Below are 23,471 nucleotides of genomic sequence, written 5' to 3'. Positions count from 1 at the left end.
GCGCTACCTTGCTCGATGTTTTCTGGTTTCTTTGCAGCTGAGCAATCTCTAGTTGTTGTGCCTGCAACATTTCAAAAATAATGTGAAGGCTAACCTCCCGTTCTTCCCAAGCCAAGGATTTCTAAGATTCTTGTTGGTCTCCTCGGTGCACTCTCCTGTTAGTGTGGGAGCTTACATCGACGTGTTGAGTATTGCATGAGACCGCGTCTACGGGAATCGATTCTGGTGCATTCTCAGGGTTTCGTGGTGGTACACCAACACCTGGAACATCCACACCATTTTCTCTGTGGTTCTCAGGATTGTTTTTCACTGAGTCAGACATTTTTGACTTGAAATCAAAGATCTTCGGCAAGAAAAAGTATGAAAGATAACTTGCGTTATGTAGTTAAACCAGCACAAAAATAATCACCATTATTTTTAGCCCCACGGTGGGCGCCAAACTATTTACCGTGAAAATGGTAAAAACAATTAAATTTTTTTGGTGGTTCTAAAAATATGTGATCTATTTTTATGCTAGTTGTTAGGCAGTTGATGTTGTGTGAAAGACTTGGAATCAAGAAAAGAACTTAGAAATGAGATGTTAACCAAACCGAATCGATGTCAATCGGGGCCTCGAGCTTGCCTACTCGAGGGCCTCAGGGTCGAGTATTAAGCTCGGTTGGGAGCTATCGAGGGTAGTCGATGGAGACTAACAGTTATAAACAAATCAATGACGGCTCTTTATGGCCAATAATAGGAAATAAATGATGAATTTTAAGTAGAACACAATAAATGTGAGCAATAAATGAAGTAATGAGATCAAGAGAATATGTTAGAGAGCAGAGAAAATGTTCTAGTATATTTGGTACGGAGCAACAGATGTTTACATAATGACGAGGATCCCCTTTATATATGAGAGGAAATCCCAACATAGTACAAGTACATTTATTACGAAGATATGGAGATGAGATAGCTTGTTAATTCCATGATGCGGGCTCAGACTAGCCTGGCAAACTTTGTTGACTTTAGCTTCATGCCTTGGGAACTCCCCACTTTCCCCCCATAACCGTCGGTCCATACCGCTTCGAGGTCGAGCGTCGATGTCCCTCGAGGGATGAACCTCGACCGTGATTTTGAGCCTTCGAGTCATTGTAACAATGGAAAATTGGAACCTCCAATTTTACCGTATACAATACATCTAAAAAAATACAAGCTCCATTTACAGCATACTTTGAAAGTACTATATACAAAAACAGAAAAGGAAATATACATCCCCCTTGGGGACTATGGCCCGATGGCCCCATCCTCGCCATCCTCGACATCAGACAGAAGGAATTTAGCATCGTGTTCTTCTGCCTTGGCTTGCGTGATCTCTTCCGAGAGGTCGAAGCCCCTCGCATGAATTTCCTCGAGGGATTCCCTCCTAGATTTACACTTCACATACTCTTTACTGTTGCTCTCACAATCAAGAGCTTTCCTCAGCTCAGCTCTAGCATCGGCAGCACCCTTCAAATAGGCCGCCACTTTCTGGTCAACCCTTGTGCGGCCCATTACAGCCTCATCTCGGGCATTCACCACCTCGGCCTTCACCTTTAAAAGCTCGAACTCGAGCCTTGTGATCATATTCGCTCAGACAGAATCATTCGCATGAGTGTTCTGGACTTGCACCTCGAGGGCAGAAGCCTTAGCCAAAACACTCTCCTTGGCCGCAACTTGGGCATATACCTGAGCCTTCAACTCGTTAAACTCACATTTGGCCAGGACAACTTCCGCCCAAAGACGTTCCAACTCATCTGTTTTGCTCTTCAACTAAAATATCAAAACATTAATCTCCAAAAATGAAAGGGGGAGCACACATCAACACGAAATATAGGTTACATGTCTTTCGAGATTGCTTTCGTAGTTCCAACATTGATTTGCCTCACACCGCAGTTATACCAACTCACTTTCCTTTCTCGCACAAAGGAGCCTAAGGGATTTCTCCCTAGCCAAAGCTTTCCGCAGTCTGGATTCATGGTGAAGCAACTCGTACTTAAGCTTGTCAAAGGCCTGCAAAGAAAAAATTAATAAGAAAGGAAGGGCATGAAGCCATGATAAGCATATACCGGCTACCAAAGCTTACCATAAAGCCAAGCTGCTGAGCCTCACCAAAGGCCGACCCAATGTCCGATGGCCTAGTATCCCCCGAAGCACCTTTGGTAGAAAAAAGAGGAAGGCGCTGCATGACCCTCATTCCTTGAAGTACTTTCGATGGGAACGGTAAATGTTCTTTCATAAAACAGAGGCCTCTGAAGCCGGAAGATCGGCCAACTCACCTCTTTTTAACCTTAGAAAAAGACTCGCCCCGCTGTGAGCATCCTCACATCTCAGAGACTCATTCCGTTTATTATCGACCCTCGACACCGAGGTCGGTAGTCTCTCCTCCTCCCCCAGGGGGCACAACCACATCTTGAAAAAATCTCCAACACCTGCGGCGGTAGAGTTAGTGCGCTAAAAAGAAAAGTACCTTTCTAAAGAAATAAGCTACTAAATGCCTACTGTGATGCTTTGACTCCCATCTCCCCTTAGATAGGTTACACCACCTGCGCTTATCATAGGTTGAACAAGCTGGCAACATGTAGGACCATTCAGCTAGATCAGAGACCTCGTTCGGCAACCAAGGAATCTCTACAAAGAATGAAATCGAAAGATGCCTTTATGGAGCCCGCCTTTGCTATGGACAAAGAGAGTGGACTGACACTGCAGAGTAATCAAGCCTCGGTAATGCAGTGGCCGATATAACCTAACGAGATGGCTGAGGGTGAATTTGAGCCCAGCCTTATCCGCAAAGTACCTTATCATCAGCACTATCTTCCAAAGGGATGGGTGAGTCTGCGCTAGGGTAACCTGATATCTCCTACAGAATTCACGCACGACCCTGTTGGGGGGAAATGATGTAAAAGGATGCATATACATGCTCAAAAACCCCTCAACGTGGGTCATGATACTCTCCTCCGGCGAAGGTACCTATAATACCACTCTTTCTCCCCATCCGCAATCTTTTCTAATCATCTCGAGGTGATCCTCCCTTATTGAGGAGATAAAACTCGATGCATACTCCCGATTCCCTTGAATGTTGGGAGGTCTCTCTAACGTAAAGTCTCTCCTCGAGACAACTGTAAGGCCTCGGAAAATTTTGTGAAACAATATAGGATTTCGGGGTGCCAGGTAGACTAATTATAATATTTTATGTGCTATAGATATGAGGTAAGTGAATTGGATTGGTAAACAAGTGTATGAGTCATATAATAAGTAAGGTGGTACAAGGAGAGGCCTAAGTATAGGCCAAATGGGAAAATTTCATAATTGGCTAAGATTTCAAAGGTACTTGCACTAGTCTAGACTTTGAACGAGCATATCTAAAAATATATATAAGGTATTATATTATTAATAACCTATCAAATGAAAGGTATTTGAGTCTATTTTCCAACGCTTCAAAACTTTCATCATTCGGACACTCCTACCAGAAGTTATGACCAAATGACCAAAAGCAGCGCAGAATGTTACACTACCACGGTGCCCCATGCGGTGCGCCTATGGGGAGGTACAGAGAGCATCCAAAAATCTTTTCTGAGCATATTTTTAACAACCGTGGTGCCTCATGCGACGCCCTACGTGGAACGGTTATACAAAATTGGGTTTTTTTATTATAAAACGACCTCATTTCGTCAAATAGATGGAACGGACCATTTCCTGAGCAAAAATCAGATATTTTTAGACAGAGAGAATGCCCTAGTGTGGAAAAGTGTTCCTCATCAATTCTTATACAACTCTTGCTCAAATATTGAAGGATTAACAAGGAAAACCACACTAGGTCTTCATCCTTGAGGTAAGATTCTATACCCTAACCTTTCATTTCGAATTTAGCTAAAGATGAGTAATTATCAAGAATGTTTGTGGGTATTGGAATTGTTATCTTGCTTGCATGTATTGTCAAAGGTTGTAGAAACATTGTTGAGCTAAATATGGAAAAGTATGGGTTGTGGGTTGATGAAATCCTCTATAAAAGGATCATAAATATTTAATGCACATATGGTGTTTGATAAAATGCTCAAATGAGCTAGAATTATGAATATCTTCCTAATTTGTGTTCAATTTTTTATGTCTCGAAGTAGATTGGCATTGCTAGAATTTTCGGAACGTTGTAGTAACTTAAGGAAAAGCTCTTTGAGGTATGTATGGCTAAAACCTCCTCTTCTTAGAAATTGAACTCCTATGGTGTCCATACAAATGTTGTTAAGACCAAAATTTGATTGATGTATTGATTGTTACTTCATATGAATTAGTGTTGCAAAATATATAAGTGAAATGTGTGTCTCAATGTGTTCAATATGCTATCCTTGGAAATTTAATGATGTGAGAAGAATGTGAACCATATGTTGAAATGCCTAGACTTCAAGTCAAGTTTAAACTGAGATTGTTATGCCAAATTGTGTGAGAAAACTCATTATAGTTGATCTTCCAAATTGTTCTTATGTGTACCAAATGTATTTGATTGATGTGTCTAGTTGTTGGTAATGTATAAAGATGTTTGGAAGTGAAATAAGTGCATTGTGGAATATGAAATACGGCCATTGTGCCATGAAAGACGAATCGTATGTATGGCCAAAAAAAAGCAAATAAATTAATGATGTTGAGAGTAGCTAAAGGTAACAATGAAACTAAGTACGATATGAAAGGTTTATTGTGTATAATATGTGGACCCTATGGAAGGGCTATGAAATGCATAGGTGTATAATATAATATGTGAACCCTATAGACGGGCTATGAAACGCATAGGTGTATAATATAATATGTGAACCCTATGGACGGGCTATAAAACGCATATGTATATAATATAATATGTGGACCCTATGGACGGGCTATGAAATGCATAGGTGTATATTATGTTATGTGGACCCTATGGGCGGGCTATGAAACGCAACCTAGAGGTATGGAATTATGTGAAAGCTATGTGATCCGTTTTATTTGATTATATGGTGATTATTTAAAGCTTTTATTAAATCCTTATACTTTCCTTGTCCTTGTATGATAGTTCTTTCTATTGAGATGGTGTTTATGATTTCTTTGTTCTTGTATGGTAGTTTTTTCTAATGAGATGGTCTTTAGTTATACATATTAGTGCTATTCGACGGCACTAACGTCCTTTTTGCCGGGGGCGCTATATATTTAAATGGATGTAGGTGGTTCCATAGCAGGCAGTGGTCGCAGCTAGTGACACATCTTCCTTTCAGCTGATTTAGTGAGCCTCACTTCATTTCGGGGTTTTGTACCGTTGTTTATCATGTACATTATATTTAGAGGTATAGCCGGAGCCTTGTTTCCGGCATTTCCATATTATTCTTTAGTTGTATTTAGAGGCTCCGTAGACAGGTTGTAGGTAGTATTTGGTATTGGAATTAAATTAGAAATATTGGTATTTGGCAAATATGTTTTCCTTCATATCTATAAAAAAATTCACAATTTGGATACTATGGTTGAAATGGCTAATGAAAACAAAATGGAAGTTGATAATAAAATATTTATAAAGTATGATTAGTGGAGTCCATCTCCTCTTTATTCATGAACTAGTTTGGGTAGAATGGAATCTAATAGGCTTGCTCAGTCGGGTTTACTCCGTTGAGCGCCCGTCGCACTTCTCGGATTTTGGGTCGTGACAAACTTGGTATAAGAGCCTAAGGTTTTAATGTGTCCTAGGATGTCTTGGAGCCGTGTTTAGTAGAGTCCTTCTTATCGGTGTGTAGTCGACCACATCTATAAGTTGGAGGCTATTCAGATATTTAGGAATTTCACCCTTCTTTGATACTCCAGATCGTGCGATATAGCTCTCAAGATGGGGAGCTAATTTACTCACTATGTCTGACTCTCGAGATGAGTAATCTTGAAACCATAATCCACGAGTTTGAAGCAGTAAGGAGGGAATGACCCCACCATTGAATCTGAAGGAGATTGCCCAAGAGTTTGTTAGAAGAATGTATCGAGCCGTGGAGGGATTGGTAGAACTTGTTGCTAAGGGTAGTACCCTTGTTCCTATTAATGTCTCTGCACCACCAGATCATGTAGTATATCAGTATGTTACCAACATACATTAGGGATGTGGAGTCGAGGGGTATCGATTAAGCTATTTCCCTATCAACCTAAAGCCACCAGGTAAATCATTCCTTAGTACATCAATATGAACTACACAAAATTTCTACTTGTTGTATATATACATCCATAGTGAAGAGTCCTTATAAACGTGGTCTTAACAAGATGTTGAATCACAAAACATTGCATGCCTCTACTCTTTGAACGAGACGTATTATTCACGAAACCTCTTGATCACAGTTCTCTTACTTACAGCCTCCTATGGAATTGAGCTCTATAATTATGTTCATGGATTGAGTTATAACACTATTAATACTTCCCACTTGATTTCCGAAATTCTAAACATGGGACTATAGCTGATAAATTTCTTACATGATCTTTTTTTTAAATGGACAACATCTGCTCACTTGTGCCTATGCATGCACTATCATAAAGTTTACCTATGTGGTGTCAAGTTCCATGTAAAGAATCCAAGTGTTGCGATCCTTCTCGAGTCTCTCTTTTGCCTATTGGTGTATATTGCTTCTATGGTCTGAACAATCACTCTACTCTCTTTCGAGTATCATCACAAAACCTTCTCACTGTCAAGTAACATGAGAGCATGCATCATCACCTATCATATGAGTGCATGTCAATCGAAATGGTCACCGTGTGCATAAAGTCTCTCTGAAAATTGAGATCCTCACATCTCCGTCATAGGAACATCATGTATCTCCATCGTGGTATAACTTTTGTGTCCACTTGGGATATCCTGTAGCAAGTAGCTCACTTGGTTCCTAGTATTGTGGTCGCCCATGATGTGTTCTTGTATTGCAGTTTGGAAGTTAGTATAGCAAAAGCATGTCCAACTCATAACAAATAATTATTTTCTCTTTATACCTCTGCAACATGTTAATTGTGTTCCTTAGTTAGTGGATTCATTGTGCTAGTTTCCCAACACTTGTTCGATAACTATGAGAGAACATATCCTTCTATGTTTCATTGTAACACTTCCCTTCTTATAAGGACCCTTACTAGGCTCTCCGTCAAAACCAAGTGCACCTTTGGGGTTATCATAGCACAACGCTTGTTTCTCATGATTTTCTTTCTTTCATTAGCATCTGAGTATTTCTCAAGTCAAAATACATGGAGAACTCATTATGAACATCTGCAAACCTTCCATTATTATTGTATACTATTTCATTGGGTTCAGTTGTCTTTACACAATCGACTTCTAGAATCATTGACTGTGTCATTGTCATGTGTGGGGAGTTTTGCTACCCTTGGTATTCCACCTTCCTAGGTGGGTAGGAGTGTTATTTGTCTTTCTCCCCGGAGCATCATGTTAACCATTAGAACTCCTCTAACCAATACATGATTTTATCCCAATTAAGATGTCCTAGCTATGTGGATTCACCCGCGAAAGGTTGAGATTAGATGCCTTCAGATTTTTTTTTGCACATATCATGATTATATTTATTTGAAAGACAAATTTGTCGTATCTCTAGTCCTCTCATATAGGATCAACTATTGGCAAGAGGTAAGCTGTCATACTGATAATAGTCTCACAAGTGTCCAACTTCTTTTTTCAACCTCATAGGTTTGTGGCATAGATTTCTTGTGTCAAATATTGTTAAGAGTGTAATGAAACTTCATGTATTTTGGAACCCATATCATATTCAGGGTGCTAGAATATTCCAATTTCGAGTTAAACTGATTTTCCCTACACTCCAGAAGACATCTGGGTCACGTACTTGAATAATCCTCCTTAATAATTCCTATTGCCAAGTTACTAGTTATCCATATTCCTGAATTATCTAATGATTAATTTCATCACAATTATTAACCCTGTCAGCATTATTGGTAGTAATCTTTGTGTATATTACCATACGACCTCAGGAAGTTCTCTGCTCAGTGCCTTAATGGATTCCTGAATAATTCCAGCCCAACCTTGAACTCCGTTGTTCCTTATTGAATTTAATCTATTATGTATTAAAGGTCTAAACATGTCAAATAGGAAGTATCCCCGTGTGATCCCATATATTCGATAGGTAATTTTATGGTTAGTTTATGATAGCACACCTTAGAGTAATTATGGAAGGTCATCAAAGGTTTAGTGTGGGCGTTCGTGTAGAGATTTAGAGTTTAGGAAGGTGAATGGGTTATTCTCAATACTTTCCCCTAAAGATGTTATATAAGTGATAATGAAGGTTGCATAAGTGTAGTTCACGTTAGGCCGTGCTATGAGTATGATGTTTCCCCAGCGTTGTTCTCTATGTATTCTGTGTTTTCATATGTCTATGTCTAAGAATGTAGTTGGAAATACCTTGTGCATCATTTCGGTGGAAATTGCTGAAGGTGGAAGTAATGGATAGTTGGCCTATGAAGGGTATCTAATTGTCATCCTTGTTAGGTAAGTTTGGGGGTGGAGGTTGCTTCCATGAATGTGTTCTGGCGAAGTCTGAAGGTATAAGAGGCCACATTGAAGGTCGAGAGTGTTGTGGGAATAATGTATTTTCTCTTGATTGTATATCAATAAGCTTTGACTTGAAAGGTACCATATAGGTGTTATGATCTAAAAATGTGCAGTTCATGTTCCGGTGTCATTATGAAAATGTAGTTCTTGTGATGCTGAGAATTAGTGTTATGTGTATATACATTGTGGTGCTTTGTCGAGTTATGGATGAGTTTTTAGGATGGTTTTGGATGATTCTCTGACAGGTGGATAGGCGTAGTTACAAAGGAGATGCTGCCAAAATTTCTGAAAAATTTAGGAGTTAGTAAAAATTTAGGGACTTGAGGTAGGATAGAAAAAAGATATGTTATGTTAGGTATTTGGGTCAGGCTCTACCTCTCATTCGAGGACGAATGATCCTAAGAGGGGGAGAATGTAAGGCCCCGAAAAATTTTGCAAAACAATATAGGATTTTTGGGGTGCCAGGTAGACTAATTATAATATTTTATGTGCTATAGATATGATGTAAGTGAATTGGATTGGTAAACAAGTGTATAAGTCATATAATAAGTAGGTTGGCGTCCAAGGAGAGGCCTAAGTGTAAGCCAAATGAGAAAATTTCATAATAGGCTAAGATTTCAAAGGTACTTGCACTAGTCTAGATTTTGAACGAGTATATCTAACTATATATAAGGTATTATATGATTAATAACCTATCAAATGAAAGGTCTTGGAGTCTAGTTTCCAACGCTTCAAACCGTTTGTCATTTGGACGCTCCTACCAGATGTTATGACCAAATTACCAAAAGCAGCGCAGAATTTTACACTACCGCAGCGCCCCATGCGGTGCCCATGCGGCGCGCCTGTGGGGGGGTACAAAGAGCATCCAAAAACGTTTTCTGAGGACATTTTTCACAACTGTGGTGCCCCATGCGGCGCGGCTATACAAAATCGGGTTTTTTGTTATAAAAAGACCTCATTTCGTCAAATAGATGGAAGGGAGCATTTCTTGAGCAAAAATCAGATATTTTTAGAGAGAAAGAATACCCTTGAGTGGGAAAGTGTTCCTCATCAATTCTTCTACAACTCTTGTTCAAATCTTGAAGGATTAACAAGGAAAACCACACTAGGTCTTCATCCTTGAGGTAAGATTCTATACCCTAACCTTTAATTTCGAATTTAGCTAAAGATGGGTAATTATCAAGAATGTTTGTGGGTATTGGAGTTATTATCTTGCTTGCATGTGTTGTCAAAGGTTGTAGAAACTTTGTTGAGCTAAAGATGGTGGGTTGTGGGTTGATGAAATCCTCTATAAAAAGGATCATAAAGATTTAATGCACATATGGTGTTTGATAAAATGCTCAAATGAGCTAGAATTATGAATATCTTCCTAATTTGTGTTCAATTTTGTTATGTCTCGAAGTAGATTGGCATTTCTAGAATTTTCGGAATGTTGTAGTAACTTAAGGAAAAGTTCTTTGAGGTATGTATGGCTAAAACCCCCTCTTCTTAGAAATTGAGCTCCTATGGTGTCCATGCAATTGTTGTTAAGACCGAAATTTGATTTATGTATTGATTGTTACTTCATATGAATTAGTGTTGCAAAATATATAAGTGAAAGGTGTGTCTCAATATGTTCAATATGCTATCCTTGGAAATTTAAGGATGTGAGAAGAATGTGAACCATGTGTTGAAATGCTTAGACTTCAAGTCAAGTTTAAACTAAGATTGTTATGCCAAATTGTGTGAGAAAACTCATTATGGTTGATCCTCCAAATTATTCTTATGTGTACCAAATATATTTGATTGATTATGTCTAGTTGTTGGTAATGTATAAAGATGTTTGGAAGTGAAATAAGTGCATCGTGGAATATGAAATACGGCCATTGCGCCATGAAAGAAGAATCGTATGTATGGCCAAAAAGAGCAAATAAATTTATGATGTTGAGAGTAGCTAAAGGTACCAATGAAACTAAGTACGATATAAAAGGTTTATTCTGTATAATATGTGGACCCTATGGACGGGCTATGAAACGCATAGGTATATAATATAATATGTGAACCCTATGGACGGGCTATGAAACGCATAGGTATATAATATAATATGTGGACCCTATGGACGGTCTATGAAACACATAGGTGTATAATATAATATGTGAACCCTATGGACGGGATATGAAATGCATAGGTATATAATATAATATGTGGACCATATGGATGGGCTATGAAACACATAGGTGTATAATATAATATGTGAACCCTATGGACGGGCTATGAAATGCATAGGTATATAATATAATATGTGGACCCTATGGACGGGTTATGAAATGCATAGGTATATAATATGATATGTGAACCCTATGGACGGGCTATGAAACGCAACCTAGAGGTATGGAAATTATGTGAAAGCTATGTGATCCCTTTTATTTGATTATGTGGTGATTGTTTAAAGCTTTTGTTAAATCCTTATGATTTCCTTGTCCTTGTACGATAGTTCTTTCTATTGAGATGGTGTTTATGATTTCTTTGTTATTTTATGGTAGTTCTTTCTAATGAGATGGTGTTTAGTTATACAAACTAGTGCTATTCGACGGCACCAACATCCCTTTTGTCGGGGGCACAATATCTTTAAATGGATGTAGGTGGTTCCATAGCAGGCAGTGTTGGTCGCAGCTAGTGACGCATCTTCCTTTCAGCTGATTTGGTGAGCCCCACTTCATTTCGGGGCCCTGTACCGTTTTTTATCATGTACTTTATTTTTAGAGGTATAACCGGAGCCTTGTTTCCGAAATTTCCATATTATTCTTTAGTTGTATTTAGAGGCTCCATAGCAGGTTGTGGGTGGTGTTTGGAATTGGGAATTAAATTAGAAATATTGGTATTTGGCAAATATGTTTTCCTTCATATCTATAAAAATTTTCACATTTTGGATACTATGGTTGAAATGGCTAATGAAAACAAAATGGAAGTTGTTAATGAAATATTTATAAAGTATGATTAATGGAGTCTATCTCCACTTTATTCATGAACTAGTTTGGGTAGAATGAAATCTAACAGGCTTTCTCAGTCGGGTTTACTCGGTTTAGCGCTGGTCGCGCTCCTTGGAATTTGGGCATGACAACAACGCACCTCGAGGCTCGCTCATCGGGTACCGGTGGTATACCACCGACCGGACACGGAACAGAGGTTGAACTCCCCTGTCCTTGATGGGTGGATATCAAAGGCTTTTAGTTGCAACGACGGGAGAACTAGCACAAAGAACAAAGTTCTATGGAAGAAATAGTTACTCAGAGTAGTAGAATCTCCATTTAAGAAGTAAGAGAGTGAATATATAAAGGCAGGCAGTGACTGCTCGCCTACCGAGAAGACCAATTAATTCTGGCCATGACAGCATCACCTTTTCTGGGAAATGTACTGGCAAGACAACCCCAGGGTCCCATTATCAGGTTGCATGAACGTTGCTATCAAGCAAAGTTTGGGAGGTATCGAGACCTCGAGGTTTTCCATATATCATAAGCATCAGCCCTAAAGGAGATATCGACCCTAATTTCGAGATAGAACCCGATCTCGGGGGCCCCGATTACTCCAAGTATGAGCTCCAAAGAGCCAATATCAAAATTTGAAGGCTAACTCCGCAAGAACGATGGAGTACAAAGAATGGAAAGACTTGAAGAAGAAATATTCTCTTGCATTGCCAAAAAATATATTTACATGGGGCGTCTTTGTAAGACATGTTTCTCCGGTAATACATACACAAAAAGAAAGAAGAAAAGCAAAAAGATGATGCAGGCCTACTCTTCATCGCCACTACCTTCTGAACCATCTCCGGGACCTCCATCCAAAGAGACTAAGAGCCATCAATTTTCCTCCGATTCTCGGGCATTCTCGATCTCAGTTGAGAGATCGGCACCTTTGGCACTAGCTTCCTCTAAGGCATGCCTCCTCACCTTTGTCCTAGCATGAGTGACAGCCCGAATCAGTTTTTGCTCAGCCTCCACCGATATACTTCAGGCTATTTGATTCGCAGTCGCGGCGTCCTTCATATAAGTAGAAACTTTTTCTTCGACCTCGGACTTGGCCGCTGATATCATGAAAATCTCTTTTCGAGCATTTTGGAGAAGACCCTGGGTCGATGACAATTCTGAGGTCACTACCTCGTTTCGATTCCTCAGCTTGAGGATCTCCCTATTTTTCTGCCTGATCTACAAAAGAAAAGATAAGTCAGCAAACATTGAATTATGGGAACGATGAACGGATTTACAAATAATGAGTTACCTGCTCAGCAAGGCCACCCCTTTCTCTGAGAACTCCCTCCAAACTTGCTCGAAGTTTGCTTAGCTCCTTCATCTTTCGGGCAGAGGAGGCCTCCAACTCCTGCAGTCCCGAGGCGAGTTTCTTGAGCTCCTTTCCACGGCATGAAAGCTCCTCTCGGAGCCTAAAGAAGGCATGATCATACATCTCCTTAGACTACGACGAAACAGAAGAGTCAGAAAAATGAGGAAAAATGCTTGAGACTAAAAAAAGTATACATGAACAACCATCACCTGTCGCTGGAACATCTCCACTGCCTCAATAGCGCTGGGAGCATCGAGATCGATGTCATCGCTGGCATTGTCAAAGTCATCAAGGAAGTTGCCAAACGCACCTCCTCCCTAGAGAGGACCCCTCACGTTGGCAGCATTCTGGTCCTAAGCATCCCGTAACTCCCTAGAGGAGAACTAATGGCCCAAATTAAGGCCATCCAGGGAATCGTTGTCACCAAGGGGCAACTACTACCCCTAGAAAGCCCCGGGACCAGACCCTTTGGGACCAGCAACAACAATCTCCCCTGCGAGGGCTACACCATATTCGCTCACAGGATCAGGGACCACATTTACACCCCCCTCGAAGGTCTCCATCACACGGGACCAATCCAAATCGGCCATTCCCGATTCAGCGGCCTCCGGTCGGGGCATTTGCGGGACTCCAGGGCCCGACCTTGTTCTCTGTACCAAATAGTACTCGCTATCATCATCATCTTAATCCTTAGTGCCGGGACTTGCTCCGGAAGCTGAAGCCGAGGTCCCAATGGCAGCTCGAGGCCTGCGTGACTTAGGTTTCTTTGCCGCAGGAGAATCAGCAACCGCCTTATTCTTTCTTTACATTCCCTTAGCGGGCTCCAAAGTTTCCACCTCGCCATCGAGAGGCAGTCTCATCTGCACACCATCGCTAAGGCCTGCACAAACACAATGGCCGAAATTTTTCAGCACAAAGGATACGAGGGAGAAGTGTAAGATTACGATATAGGTGGCAAGAAGAAATTTACCCTGATTCTTGGCCACCACCACGTTTTAGATAGGTCGGGCGAAGACCGGATAAGATACGGGAACGAGGTATCCAACCGCCTGGTCCATCTCGGCAGATCCTGAACCGCTTCGGGATACCAAGCTGTAGCTGCAAAAACCAAGGGGAGATCATTTTTTGGAAGAGAGGTAAGAAGATCACAAAGCATGTTCGAAGGAAAAATACTTACACTGTGTATTCCAATTCTTCGGGAATGGCATCCTCCCTGCCGGGATGATGTCTGAAGTCCTCACTCGGGCGAACCTGCTCATTCACCCTTGATGTTTGTCCTCATCGGTGCTTAAGAAAAATGATTTTTTGGACTGGTGGTGGAGCTTAATCAAACCTCAATAAAATAGAGGGCTATACAATCTAATCAAATGGTCGAGGGTAAAGGTCTCGCCCTCGACCCCATTGGAGAAGTGGCGGATTATGTAGACTATCCTCCAGAAAGATGGATGTCACTTGGTACTTGGCACAAAAATCGAGAATAACCAGATCAATCTATGGGGAAGAAGGGTTAGAGGAATTGATCGGACCCAGACTGAACGGATAAGTATATACATAAAGGAAACCAGGTTTGTGATCCGTTATGCTCTCGTTAGAGCGGGGGATCTCAACCAGCATTGCCTCCTCCCATCAGCAGTCTTCCTTCACTTTCTCTATATCGGTCACAATGTTAATGTACCGGGACACATGTTCGCATCGACCCGGTGTAGATTAAGGTTTGTCGACGATGAAGTCCTTCGTCGTGTCGAATCGGGTAGGAGTACATTGTTCAATAGTGGGTATCACTTTGGGCTTTGCTTTGGATGTTTGGGATGAAGAGGCAGCCTCGTCTTTTCGAGGAACTGTCTTGGAAGTTCGGGCCATAATGGTGGTAAAACTTTTCTGAGAAAGTAGGCAAAGGATCAAGAACAGAAGAAGAAATAATGCAAAAGGGGATGGGTCTGGCCTTGAAAATTTGATGATGTTGTGAAAGTATGAATTATCAAATGATTGATGCATTTATAGGATTCGTGTGGGCAGCGGAAAGGACGAACCAATAGTGGTTTGTGTGCTTCTCGATAGTCATGTTTGACGGCGATCCTTGCGCGGCTTTTTGAGTATGGCATTTAGTGCTCTGATGGACTGACATCATAGCGATGATACTTACGGAGTAGGGGCTCAGGATCATTTCTTATAACTTTTTTCTAGGAAATGCGGGACTATCTGTATATGGTGGAAATCAACGGCTCGATTTCACGAGTATCACAGCATCTCGAGGGCTTCGAATGATCGATTCCGCGAAATCGCAACAGTTCGACTTTGAGACAGTATAAGTAATGACCAGACCCGAGACAATGTGAATTACCGGTCTCGGCAGATCAAGGCGGAGTTCCCAAGGCACATGCGTATGGCAGGTCAAGTCTGGTGGACTAGCCCAAAAGGCGAATCAAGGAATTAAATGGTTGTACCAACCCCATATCTTTGTAATTAATGCATTTGTACTATGTTGGGATTCCCCCTCTTATATAAAGGGGTTCCTTGTCATTTTGTAGATATCTATTGCTCCATACTAAATATACTAGAACATTCTCTCTGCTCTCTAACATATTCTCTTGATCACATTACTTCATTTATTGCTTATATTTATTGTGTTCTACTTAAAGTTCATCATTTATTGCCTATTATTTGCCATAAAGAGCCGTCATTGATTTCTTTATAACTATTAGTCTCCATCGACCACCCTCGGTAGATCCTAGCTGAGCTTCAAACTCTACCACAAGGCCCTCGAGTAGGCAAGCTCGAGGCCCCGATTGCCAGCGATTCAGTTTGGTTAACATCTCGTTTCTAAGTTCTTTTCTTGATTCTAAGTCCTTCACATAGATCAATTGCCTAACAACTAGCATAAAAATAGATCACGTATTTTTAGAACCACTAATTAAAAATTTAATTGTTATTACCATTTTCACGGTAAACACATCTAATGCAAGCAGTCTCTCACTGACTGGGATATACGTAAGACTGCCCATACTAGCTGACTTCCTACTCAAAGCATCGGTCACCACGTTGGCCTTCCCGGGATGATACAAGATGGTGATATTATAGTCTTTCAATAGCTCTAACCACCTCCTCTGCCTCAAATTGAGGTCCTTTTTCTTGAACAAATATTGCAAACTCTTATGATCTGTGAATACCTCACACGACATGCCATATAGATAGTGCCTCTAAATCTTCAACATGTGAACAATGGATGCAAGATCTAAGTCATGAATAGGATAATTCCTCTCGTAAACCTTTAGCTGCTGTGAAGCATATGCAATAACCTTGCCACCCTGTATCAATGTCGCACCAAGTCCAATACGAGATACGTCACAATATGTTGTATAGGGCCTTGAACTTGTGGGCAACACCAACACCGGCATCATAGTCAAAGCTGTCTTGAGCTTCTAAAAGCTTGCCTCACACTCGTCCGATCATCTGAATGGGGCACCCTTCTAGGTCAATCTGGTCATCGGGGATGCTATAGATGAGAACCCCTCCACAAACTGACGGTAATAACCCAGTAATAACCCGCCAATCCCAAGAAATTGCGGATCTCTTTAGCTGATGTGGGTCTAGGACAGTCCTTGACTGCCTCGATCTTCTTTGGATCCACCTGAATACCCTTTGCTGATACAACGTGACCCAAGAAAGCGACTGAACTCAACCAATACTCGCCTTTTGAAAACATAGCATATAACTGGCTGTCTCTCAGAGTCTGAAGAACAACCCAAAGATGCTGCTCATGCTCCTCTCGACTATGGGAGTAGATCAAGATATCATCAAAAAAAATCACAATGGAATCCAGATAGGGCTTTAACACCCGGTTCATCAGATCCATAAATGTTGCTGGGGCATTTGTCAACCCAAATGACATTACTAGAAACTTATAATGCCCATACCGAGTCCGAAAAGTTGTCTTAGGGACATCGGATGCCCTAATCCTCAACTGATGGTAGCCAGACCTCAAATCGATCTTTGAAAACACCTTGGAACCTTGAAGTTGGTCAAATAATCATCAATCATCGGCAATGGATACTTGTTCTTGATGGGGACATTGCTCAACTGCCTATAGTCTATGCACATCCTCATCGATCTATACTTCTTCTTTCTAAACAACACGGACACACCCCAAGGCGAGACATTGGGTCTATTAAAGCCCTTATCAAGCAAATCCTGTAACTGGACCTTCAACTCTTTCAATTCCGGCATGGCCATGTGGCATAGAAGAATGGAAATGGGCTGAGTGCCCGGAGATAAATCAACGCAAAAGTCAATATCCCTGTCGGGTGGCATCCTCGATAGATCTGCAGGAAATACCTCTAGAAACTCCCGAACAACTGGTACAGAATCCATGGAAGGAACCTCCACATTAGAATTACGAACACAAGCCAAATATTCCAAATACCCTTTCTCGACCATACGTCGAGCCTTCATATAAGAGATAACCCTACTGGTAGAATGACTAAGAGTCCCTCTTCACTCTAATCGAGGTAACCCCGGAAAGGCTAAGGTCACTGTCTTAGCATGATAGTCCAATATAGCATGATAAGGTGACAACCAATCCACACCTAAAATGACATTGAAATCAACCATATCGAGAAGTAGGAGATCTACGCTAGTCTCAAGACCCCCAATAACAACAACACACAAACGATAGACACGATATACAATAATAGAATCCCCCATTAGCATGGACACATACACAAGAGCACTCAAAGAATCACGAGACACAACCAAATATGAAGTACAGTAAGATGACACATAGGAGTATGTAGACCCTGGATCAAATAGAACTGAAGCATCTCTACTGCAAACTAAAACTGTACTTTTGATAACGACATCGAATGCTTCAGCCTCAGGCCTAGCTGGGAAAGCATAACATCAGGGCTGGGCCCCACCACTCTAAACTGCATCCCTAGGATGGCCTCCTGCTGGCTGGCCTTCACCTCTAGTGGTCTGGCCTCCACTTCTAATGTCCTGACATCCACCTCTAGCGGCTTGACCTCTCTAGCTCCCTAAACCCTACCTCCAGCTGGTTGAGTAGGCGGTGGCATGCCCGGTGCCAGAATCATGGCACGAGAACCCTGCTGTTGTGGTAGAACGCCCACTAATCTCGGACAGGTCATCCGGATATGCCAATAATCACCACACTCGAAACATCCATCCAGATACTATGGCTATGGAAAATGAGACTGACCTGGGCTAGCAGACTGATTGCAATTATAACTCTGAAGAGGAGGTGCCCTGATCGGAGTTAGTGGTGCACTCTAAGTTGGCTGCCTCGAAGAAGGTACATAAGGACCACGAATCCCTAAAGCTCCATGGGATGTATGAAGTGCTAAATGAAACAGCCTAGCAGGATGGCCCTACCAAAAGTACCTCGACCTCCAAATGAGGCCCCACAGAATCCACCGAAGTGATACGGCCTCTTGTCAGACCCTTGACCATTCCCCTAAGCTAGAACCATCTCAACGCGTTTGGAAACATTGACTGCATCCTGGAAAGAAATCGCACTCCCTGTCTCCTTAGCCTTTTGCAATCTAATAGGCTGAACAAGTCCCTCAATAAACCTCTTCACCCTCTCTCTCTCGGTAGGATATATAAGGAGAGCATGATGGGACAAATCAATAAAGCGGGTCTCGTACTGAGTGATGGACATACTACCCTGCTGGAGACGCTCGAACTGCCTATGATAGTCCTCCCTCAGTGTAACAGGAAGGAACTTCTCAAGAAATATCTGAGAGAATTGGTTCCAAGTCAAAGCAGGTTACCCAGCTGGTCTAGTCAACACAAAGTCATTCCACCATCTCTTGGCGGACCATATCATCTAGAACTCGGCAAAATCGACCCCATTTGTCTCCACTATTCCCATGATCTGCAGCACATCATGATAGTGGTCTTGTGAGTCCTCAGAAGCTGCCCCACTGGGGACTCTGGCTGGTGCTAAGCTAATGAAGCGATACGTGTTCTCACCATCTGCGAAGGAACAAGAGTAAAGAGTTCAATTAGCATTGAATGATCAAATCGCACAACAAAGAATAATAGAAATGAATTTGTTCCTAAACTCTATAGCCTCGGGGGGAGAAGCACAGACGTCTCCGTACCAATCCCTCAGACTCTACTAAGGGTGTTCGTGAATTGTGAGACCTAGGCAACCTAGTGCTCTGATACCAACTTGTCACGACCCGAAATTTCTACCATTAGGACCGTGATATCACCTAACCTCACACTTGCTTGGCATGCCAACGTTAGAGTATTACTAACCAATTACCTTTATGATTCAGTGAATAAAAGTAAACAAGTTAAAATAAATGATCATATTTGTGGATATAAGTAAAAAGTTTCTTTGTTTATAAACTATTGCCAGAACTATTACTACTACTACCGCCCAAAATCCGGTGTCACAATCCACGAACATACTATGACACCAAGGCTTGCGGATGCCAGCAGGACTACCTTAGGTCTCCATACTGTGTATCCTGGAGCCAACCTCTCGATCAACCACTAGCTCTGAAATCTGCACAGAAAGTGCAGAGTGCAGTATCAGTACAACCGACCCCATGTACTGGTAAGTGCCGAGCCTAACCTCGATGAGGTAGTGACGAGGCTAAGGCGGGTCACTTACAATAACCTACATATAGTGTATATAAAAGTATAAAGAAGAACGGAACAAAATAAAACCGTAACTTGCAAGGAACGAATATAGAAATCAATTATCTCAACAGAACCCTGCTATAACCAATCCTTAAGTGAAATGCAAAAGTACAGAATAACTTCATAGTAGAAAAAAGATACATAAACACATAAATTGATGTGGTGCGCATCTCGATCCCACCATATAACCAATATCAATATGAATATTCACCATTATTACTCCATATCAATCCACCCTTATTCCTCCTGTTGCGGTGTGCAACCCAATCCCACCATACAATAGTAATTCACCCTTATTCCTCCTCAATATACCACCCTTATTACTCCTGTTGTTGCACATAACTCGATCCCACCATATAATATCATTTCACCCTTATTCCTCCTGGTGCGGCATCCAATCGGATCCTACCATATCAGTATCAATCACACAATAAGAACAGAAATTTTACAATTTAGCTCAAGACTCTCCACAATATTTAAACCTCAAAATGAAACAAACAGAAAGTTATGCAATTATGAAACTCACTCAAATTATACTATTCAATGAAACCAATCGAAAATATACCATAAAACACCGATGAACCGACTCGAGCCAATAATATGAGTCAATGAAACTATGGAATAACTAATACCTCCAATAATGAAAAACGATATCTGACAAGTAGCAATTAAGCATGGAAATACTAGTGAAGCTTGTAGCAGTTAAGGCAGGGAATTGTCACAACCCAAACTTTTGTGCCGCAATGAGCACCTGGTACCTTACATAGCCGAGTACCAACATAACATATCTTTCTTATTGTACTTTCATTAGCAAATGGGCCAAACAGGCCATCATGGGCTAACTAGAATAAACATAGGGGAATACTCAATATAGGACGACCCTACCTGATATAAAAACTTATACATGTGATATAAGGGCCTATAAGGCCAACATAATTATTTGTAAATTCAAAACATAGGCCGGCAAGGCCATTCAAGAATCTGTATACACGACATCTGTCTACAAGCCTCTAAGAGTACATACTTAATATAAAGGTCGAGATAGGGGCCCCACCATACCAAACAATACACGTCTAAATCATAATGACCAAACAAGCAACTCCAGAGCAAATGGAGCACACCAACATCTTCCACTAAGCTAATAGCCTACTTAGAGGACTCTCGATCTGTCTATCGGGACCTACGGGCATGAAAAGCACTGTCCCCAAGCAAAATGGACGTCAGTACGAATAATGTACCCAGTATGTAAGGCACATAAATAATTACATAAAAGACATGAGAGAAATATAGAGTAAATGACTCAACCTGCAAGTCTGGATAACTCTATAAATCATGAAATACTTATAGTGTCATGTATATTCATATGAATGTCATGTCGTTCATAGGTACATGTGTTCATAACATCATCAAGCCTCTGAGGGCATCCCATCATATCATCTCGGCCACTATTGGCAAAATCATCAACGTATACCAACTGATCAGGTGGTGGTATGTATATAATGCCGTATCCTTTTTCCATATCCCATATATATCTGCATATATAATGACATTTGGTCATGGGTCAATGTACATGAATGCAATGCATAAGAAGTACGTTAATAAAATCTTTTGGAATGTCATAAGACCATTATGTTTTTGAGTAATATCATGAAGTAAACTTTTTCAACTTACATATTTTTATGAGACTGATGAACAGAGGATAAAATAATAGGACACGTGAGAATTCAAGAACATAGCCACCTCTAATATTTCTATGAATAGATTCATTTATGGAAGTTGTGCATTTTTTCGTTTTGTTTGTATCGTATAGACCATGCCAAAAAGAAAGAAGGGATAGCCTTAACATACCAGAGTCGATTCTCTTGACAATCCCGCTAACACACGTTAATTGCGACGAAATATGTAACTACGAGATCGAAATAGGGAACAATCCGTATGAAATGCTCAAAGCAACAACATTTATCAAAATATTTAGATTAATTATCCGCTAATCACGTGATTAACTTGTTAATCTCCCATTAACCAATAATTAACCAATTACCCACATAATTAATAATTATCTCAAATAACTTAAAATACCACCCACTTTTAACATACCTTGTACACCTTACTATCATGATCATGCAGCACCTTATATGGCATTAGTCCATAAATATCGGGTATTAATGTCCGGCCCGTATTTTATCCCAACATGCCAAACTTGGACGAAAATATATTTTCTTTGACTTGCTTTCCCTCTAACCTTCACGAAATTACCCATCACTTGTTTTGAAATAGCATAATCCTATAATCTCCAAATAATCTTTTCCTTGGACTTGTGTTAATTACCTTACGACAAATTCAACGTACAATACTACAGGGTGCAACATTGTCGTAATTTAATACTGCGAAGCGTAACATCATCATAGTATAACACTGCAGGGCATAAATATCATCCTAATATAATACTACAAGACATAACATAAGATAATACTGCGGGATGTAATATCGATGAATATTGCGGGGTGTAACAGGAACAATATATTAAGAATGGAAAGGAAACATGCAAAACAGATAAATTGGCGGTGCATAGGTACTCGTCACCTCACCTATGCGCCACACACATGGATTTTCCCATTGTAATTAAGTCGGGGATCCCTAATCCCTCGAGTCAAAATTAGACACAACACTTACCTCGCTCCAAGGAAAAACTCAAAGATCAACCACCTCTTTCCCCTTCACACAAGCCTCCGAACATATAAAATCTATCTTTTTATCGTGAAAGTGATAATAACAATTAAATTTGTTGATGAGATTCTAAAAATACGTGATCTATTTTTATGCTAGTTTGGTAAGCAATGGATGCTAAGTACATGAGATTTATAGACGAAATAATGTCGAGGAGGGAGCTATAACCAAACCGATAGGCCAGTTACTTGGGACCTCGGGCTTATTGATTCTGGGCCTCGAGGTTGATCTCGGGGCTCGGCCACGAGTTGTTGAGGGTAATCGGGGTAGGGTTAGCAGTTATGAGGTAATTAAATAGGGCTTTTATGGCCAACGATAAACCATAAATGATTAAAAAAATGAAGATAATAAATGAAAGCTCTAATATCAAGAGAATATGTTAGAGTGAAATAGAGAATTCTTGTATATTTTCGTGTAGAGCAACTGGAGTAACAGTAGTGATCGACGCTTACAAAGTGATAGGGATCCCCTTTATATAGGAGGAAAATCCCATCATAGTACAACAAGTATTAATTACAAAGATATGGAGATGTGACCACTTGATGATGCCCTGACTCGGCTCTAAGAGTAGCTCTCTAGGCTATGTCAGTCCTAGCCACGTGCCTTGGGAAATCACCATTTCTACCGTGACCGTGGTCAACATTATCCTAATATCGAGTGTCGACGAGCCTCGAGGGAGGAGACTCGGTCATAACCTTGTAGCCTCGAGACTTCGAGATGGTCTTCTGAGGAGCTTTGATAATGAGAAATTGAACCCTCTGATTTCACCATACATAGATAGTCCCCGCATTTCTTAGAGAGGAGTGATAAGAAACGATTTTGACATCCAACTCTTCAGACTTCTCGCAGTGATGTCATGTTGATGATATCATACTTGGAGAGTTTCTTCCCTTTCCTGAGAAATGGAACTTCACAGGTAAGTGTCGGCACCTATTTTTTCATCGTTTTGATTGGAGGCGGGCTCTGTAATGACATTTTTCTGTTTCACTTTTGTAGCGACTCCCTGTTTGCCGAACAAGGTTCCTGATTTGACTGAGTGGTCTTGTAAGTTGGAAGCTTGCTCGACTTATGATAGGTGCAGGTGGCGAGACCTCTCTAAAGGGATGTGGGAAGCAGAGCATCATGGTAGGTGCCTAGTGGCTTGTTTCCCCAAAATGGTGTTTTCTTTTCAGCGTACTAAATTAGTCGCCGTAGGTATTAG

This window comes from Nicotiana tabacum, chromosome 6, assembly GCF_000715075.1.
Source record: "Nicotiana tabacum cultivar K326 chromosome 6, ASM71507v2, whole genome shotgun sequence".
NCBI lineage: Eukaryota > Viridiplantae > Streptophyta > Magnoliopsida > Solanales > Solanaceae > Nicotiana > Nicotiana tabacum.
Note: the sequence above shows the minus strand (reverse complement) of the source record.